Source organism: Rutidosis leptorrhynchoides, chromosome 2 (assembly GCF_046630445.1).
Source record: "Rutidosis leptorrhynchoides isolate AG116_Rl617_1_P2 chromosome 2, CSIRO_AGI_Rlap_v1, whole genome shotgun sequence".
NCBI classification, from domain to species: Eukaryota; Viridiplantae; Streptophyta; class Magnoliopsida; order Asterales; family Asteraceae; genus Rutidosis; species Rutidosis leptorrhynchoides.
This window is the reverse complement of record NC_092334.1, coordinates 2937550-2945011: the sequence shown is the minus strand read 5'-3', so window position 1 is coordinate 2945011 and position 7462 is coordinate 2937550.

Here is a 7462-nt window from a genome sequence, read left to right as displayed (position 1 = left end):
TTAAGATGAACCAGTAAAACACTAATTTGCTACAGTATTTTCGAATTGCAACGGTACCCGAAAAGCTACAGTGTTTTCGAAAATCACTATTTGCTACAGTAAAAAAAACTTTGCTACCGTAACTTTGCTACAGTAAAACACTATTTCAAAATGATAATGTATATATGTATATGTATATACTACGAGACGATGATTTATAGAAGCAAATAACCAAAACACTTAATTGATTAAAGCTACACTTCGAGTGACATAGTTTATCAATGATTAAGTTTATATTTTGACAAAGGTACGTGTCATGAAATGTAAAATGCAAGTTTTCTAAGTGTACGAAAGGACGTTCGAAAAACCGGAACCGGGACATAAGTCGAGTGACGACGTACGACTTATCGGAACAAAAATTACAAATCAACTATGCACGTGAATTTAATATAATATATAATTAATTATATAATTTAAATATATTATATATATATTATTATAACATGTCGACGAGAATAAAAACAAACGTATATGAGCTGTGAAAAGGGGCCATGCGATCGCATGGGTTCCCCTCACATTCCCCATGCGATCGCATGGAGGCTGGGGACAGAAGACACTATAAAGCTTGATCATTTTTGGCCAGTTTATAGGATCTCAATCTTTCTGTCTCTCTAATTTATATATTATTATTATTATTATTATTATTATTATTATTATTATTATTATTATTATTATTATTATTATTATTATTATTATTATTATTATTATTACTATTATTATTATTATTATTATTATTATTATTATTATTATTATTATTATTATTATTATTATTATTATTATTATTATTATTAATAAGATTAATATTATTATTAATCTTATTATTATTATCAGTAGTATTAATATTATTATTATTAGTATTATACATAAAATACTACGACGAAGTACTGCTCAAATGATTTCAAACCGAGTTTTCAAATGAGTCAAAGCTAAGGAAACTATGGGTTATAGCTATGGAGGTTATGGGTAATGTTCGTGGGTATTGTTTGCAAATCAAACCTAGTATTTATAATCTCTGTTGCATCTACGTACTTTCCTGCAATATTGAATCACAATATTGATACGTTGAGATCTACGGTTATTTGGTAATCCGAGTTTCGGTCACATTTTGGTGAACGACTTTATATGCTGCTAAGGTGAGTTTCATTTGCTCCTTTTTTAATTGCTTTTGCAATCTATATTTTTGGGCTGAGAATACATGCACTTTATTTTAAACGCAATGGATACAAGTACATACTAAATTCTACACTGAGTTTGAACCGAAAATCCCTTAGCTTTGGTAACTAGTAACTGCCAGTTATAAGAACTGGTGGGCGCGAGTAGTAGTATATGGATCCATAGGGCTTGATATCCCCGTCCGAGCTAGAGCACTAGCCTTTTAACGGACGTATGCTATTTGAGAAGCATACACGTTGGTTTGCGTGTATTATTAAGATGATTATACAAAGGGTACAAATTATATATACGTTAAGTTTAGTTACCAGGGTGCTCAATTTCTTAGAATATTTTGATAAACGTTTCGGATGAAACAACTGAAATCTTGTGATCCACCTTTATATACAAATTATGCGAAACACTAAAACTATGAACTCACCAACCTTTCTGTTGACACTTGTTAGCATGTTTATCCTCAGGTTCCCTAGAAGTCTTCCGCTGTTTGCTTATATGTTAGACAAGCTATGTGCATGGAGTCTTACATGGTATATTTATCAAGGAAACGTTGCATTCACCAAATCATCACCATGTATCTTATTTTGACTGTATTGTCAACGGAATTACTATTGTAAACTATTATTTACGGTGATTGTCTATATGTAGAAATTATCAGATGTCGAAAACCTTTGATTTAAATATTCATTTATGGTGTGCCTTTTCAAAAGAATGCAATGTTTACAAAACGTATCATATAGAGGTCAAATACCTCGCAATGAAATCGATGAATGACGTGTTCGTCCATATGGATTTGGAGCGATCGTCACAAATTTACTTTTTATAAAAAATCATATATATACCAGTATTATTTAATATATATATATATATATATATATATATATATATATATATATATATATTAGTTTTATGAGTCTGTGCGTTACACGACATTTGTTAAATTAGTAGTCGATAACATTAATATTGATACTTATTAAATGTATAATACAATTACAATACAAAAAATCCTTTATTATTGATAATATTCGAAAACATTAGTATTGAATACTAACACATAGATTATGAGCCCGTTCGTTGAAGTCATTTTAACTTCAATTGAAAAATAATCAATAAAACACCAAACATGAGCTCCTAAAAATTGTTTAAAACCGATCTTTAAGAATAATATTTTATGTACATCTCTAATTGTATATATTTTTAAAGCAAACTAAATCCATTATATTAAAATTTTAAACGAAACAATATCTATAAAGATTAACTAATAACCATTTTAACTTCAATTAACAACATGAACCAGTGCGTTTATATAATATTCTACAAATATTGTATTAAACCTAATTTTTTAAATTTATGCGAAAACTGTAAATTAATTTTACATTATATAAAATATCATTCATAAATAATATTATAATAATAATAATAGTAATAAAGAAATATCTATCTTATAATTTTTATTACAATAAAAAATATTGCAAATAATTTTTAATATGCGACCATTTATTTATATGTATAAATATTATCAATTTATATTTATATTAAATCAATGTATCGTTTAAACAATTTTATAATAATAATATAATATATAATACTAATATTGACATAATATTATATCATTATATGATAATATATTATAATATTTTAAGTAATGAAATTTGTATATAAAATTAAATTAGAAAATCTAATAAATCAATTAATACATGAAAATAACTGATAGTTTGATACGTGGCATGAATAAAGGAGGATATGACACGTGGCATGAATTAATCAGGAGTTTACACATAGAATTATTGTCACGCGCTTTATATATATATATATATATATATATATATATATATATATACATACATATATATATATATATACATATATATATACATATATATATATATATATATATATATATATATATATATATATATATATATATATATATATATATATATATATATATATATATATATATATATATACAGACACATACACAGACACACACACATTATGTTTTAGAGCTCGTGCGTTGCACGATGGGTAATACCTCGGTAGATATTATTGTAATAAAGAACTTCACACCAAACACAATATCCTAACTTCATCCACCATGCACAAGAATATTCAAATATGAGAACGTGATAAAACCCGTGCAACGCATGGGCTTTGCTACTAGTTAATATGAAAGTTGTACAACTTAATTGATTGGATAATTAACAATTACTACAATTTATTATCATGATAAAATAATTAGTTTTCAAAATATTAAAATTAATTAATTTACTTTCTATGGTTCGATTATAGTTTTTATATATTTCATATAAGATAACCTTTTTAATGGATATATGTAGAAAAAATATATATATTTCATTTAATAAATATGGTAATAGTATATTTAATTTAATAAATATGGTAACAATATATCTTTTTAAAATATTAATTTTTAATGAGGAGTTGACACGTAACTTAAATAAATGAGGAGTTGACACGTGACAGTTTTAATGAGAAAATGACAAGTAGGATTATTAACACGCGCTTTATTATATGTATAGATAGATAAATAGATAGATAGATATATAGATAGATAGATATTATACTTATACATATTATATACAATATAAGATAGAATAAATGGGTAAAGTGGCAAACGTAAAAATTCAAAACGACTAAAATCTACGATTTTAATATATAAGGATTATTGTTACCTAGTGTTAAGTCACCCTATATGTATGAACTAGTTTTATGAGCCTGTGCGTTGCACGACATTTATTTAAATCAGTAGTCGATAACGTTAATATTGATACTTATCAAATGTACAATACAATTACAAAAAAAAAAAAATCTTTTATGACTGATAACATTTGTATCGAAAACATTAGTATTGAGTACTAACGCAAAGATTATGAGTCCGGCTGTTGGAATCATTTTAACATAAATTGACAAATAATCAATAAAACACCAAACATGAATCTCTAAAAAGTTGTTTTAAAACCGGTCGTTAAGAATTATATTTTATGTACATCTCTAGTTGTAAATGTTTATAGTAAAAACTAATTCCATTATGTCAAAATCTCAAACGAAGCACAGCATATATACATCTAAATATCTATCTATAAGGATTATCAAATAACCATTTTAACTTCAATTGATAAATATGAGCCCGTGCGTTTATGTAATAGTCTAAAAATATTATATTAATGTAATTTTTTAAATTTATGCGCAAACTATAAATAAATTAATTTTATATTATATAAAATATCATTCATAAATAATATTATAATGTTAAAAAAGAAAGATTTATTTATTATTTTTTATTACAATAGAATATGACCATTTATATATATATATATATATATATATATATATATATATATATATATATATGTATATGTGTGTGTGTGTGTGTGTGTGTATATATTATTAATATTTATATTAAATTAAGGTATTAGTTAAAATAATAATATTATTTATATTTATATTCATTTAAAACAACTTCTTAATGATAATATAATATATAATATGGTTAATATAATTAAAATATTTATCGTTGTTAATATAATATTATATGATATATTTTAGGTAAAAAAAAATTTGACATTAGTTTGGGATCACTCAGCGGGAATATATTTTAGGTAATGAAATTATATATTAAATTAAATTTAAAAAGCTAATAATCTTTTATCTTGATAAATCACATACATAAAACTGCCACGTGGCAGCACCATATTCATCCTCAGTAAATCTAATTTTCTCCTAATTTACAATTAAAAAATTTGCTAATAATCTAACATTGACGCGTATCCTTCAAAACCACGGATTTGAGGCGGGCAGTTACCTTCAAAATTAGGGTTAACAAAACTTCAGTCAAAAATCTCTCCAATCAAAATTATGGTTCATTGCATCCAATAATCGGATATCATCATCTCCTTCCATTTATCTTTCAATATCCTATTCAATGATATCATCTCCTTCGGTTTGTTCAATCCATCAATCCATGAATCGCCTCCTCTAATTTTGATTCACTATGAATTAATTACAGGTTTGTAACGATTTAACAAAATTGTTAAATATATGTGTAGTTCGTTCGCAGTAACATATGATTAGTCAGATACATATGTGTAGATCGTTCTCCGATATGTGTTTTGCCTATCGATTTGATTTGGTTGGATGAATTAAGCCACAAAGATCGACGCCTTTATCGGAGTCTGAGATCCCTATCTCCATCTCGCTTCACAAGTTGAGGTTCGTTAATCCAAAGTTCTGTGTTACGTGTTTGACTTTTTGATTATGATTATAATATTTTTGTGATTTTCATTAGTTTTTCAGCAAGATAATGGCTATGGCAGAGAAGGTTGTTTTAGTAGATGTGATTAGTCTAATCAAGTAAGTCGAGATTGACTAATTCAATTTTACAGCTTTATCCATGTTTTGAATGTTCAATGGTAACCGTTAAAATTTTCTTTCATGCTTATTTGAATTTGTTTGGCTTAATATTGGTAGTGGATTATGATTAAGCTAATGTTTAGAAGGTGGCATTTGCTATGCAAGTATGCATTCATGTTGTTGTAATTCTTGCAGGATTAGACAATTAATTATGCATCAATAAACGTAATAATTTTGTGAGTAAAGGCAAGATAGTCATCTTCTTACACGCACACCTGGTCAGAGGCACAATGTCTTTTAGTTTAGAAAAGTATATTTAGCTAATGCTTTTACTAATTGATAGATCAGAGCACTGAGCACTGGTGAAGATGGTATGCTAAATATAATTGAACAATAATGCAGTTGTGGTAAAGTTAATTTATTTTTTCCAAATGATAAAATATTGCTTTGTTATTGGTTCAGCTACTGGTGGATTTTTTATTTTGATGATATGATATCAAAGTATTTGTGCATTTTTTTAACCCGTTAGGAAGTTGTATTCAAAGTTTGGTGTTTTCATAAATGAAGATGGTGGCATGGTGAAGAGTTACCCAGCTGGTACTAATTTTTCCTTTGAGTTACAAGTTGAACCATTATGTATATACTACAAACAAGGTTTGATAAAAAAAGATATGCTTTAGTATGTATTAGCAATTAGCAGAGTGCGTTCAAAACGATAAGAACGACTGATTAACTCTTTCATTATATATGTTGTTTATGAAATTAAATCCATTTATGATTACATAACTTGTCTGCTATTAAAAATACTTTTGGTAACCTGTTTAGTGAGACAATGCTATCTCACATTTTCACTCAATTTTGAATCATGTAATAACCTGTGTTTGAACTGACTTTGAGTTTGGTTAATGTTTGAATCATTCAAAGATAGGATTTTGAAGTATAGAAGAAGAGGATTTTCAAAAAACCCTCTTCAATCTGAATTCGAGATTCTATTCGAGGTATTTGTTCATCTTCTACAATCTCTGTAAATCGTTTTTCTTACGGGTTACTCATTTATTTCATTTTGCGTACATTGTTATTACGGAATTAAATATTGTCTTCTTTCTTTTAATCTGAAAATTGAGTAACTTTGTCAGTATAATCATTGGTGCCCGTTGGTGGTGGATTAGTTGCTTGAAGCTGTTTTATGAGTGCAAACTGTTTGGTAAAATGTATAAATGAAAAAATATTATCAATCAAGAGTTGCAAGTTATAATCATTCGTTAATTTGGGCTATGAAAGGTACTAATTATGAAAGGTACTAATTTATTGCTGTTGTTTTTGTGTGTATCTGTAGTTAATTATTTGGGTGTTGTTTTTGAGCTTGCTGTAGGAGAAAAACGTATATGGCACGTGGAAAGTTGTTTAACGTAATTTTGGATTGAAGCAAAGTGATTTAATGGAAAAGATTGTGATCTAAAGGTTGTTAAAAATATTGATATAACAGATTCTATTAGCTTAATTGAAGGGTGAGTTGGTTGATCCAAGTTCAATATTAAGCCATAAATATTTTCTTTTCTCAATATTAAGCTTTAGATACTTGATAAATAGTGTACTCATGTAAGTTAATGAGTATATCAACTAAGAGATTATTATAAAAAGTTTAGTAACGTTTTCTTTAAAGTTTCAAATATGATCAAACCAATCTGGCCAGGTCTTTAGATCACTATATTATAGGAAGATGATTGAGCAAAAGCTTTCAGAGTACATTTGTAAGTGGATATGCTCTTGAACCACTAAGGATGAATTTTTTTGGGTACTAAAGTTCACTACTTATCTGGATTTTGTACATTTGTAGGTGGATATGCTCTTGAGCCACTAAGGATGAAATTTTTAGGTACTAAAG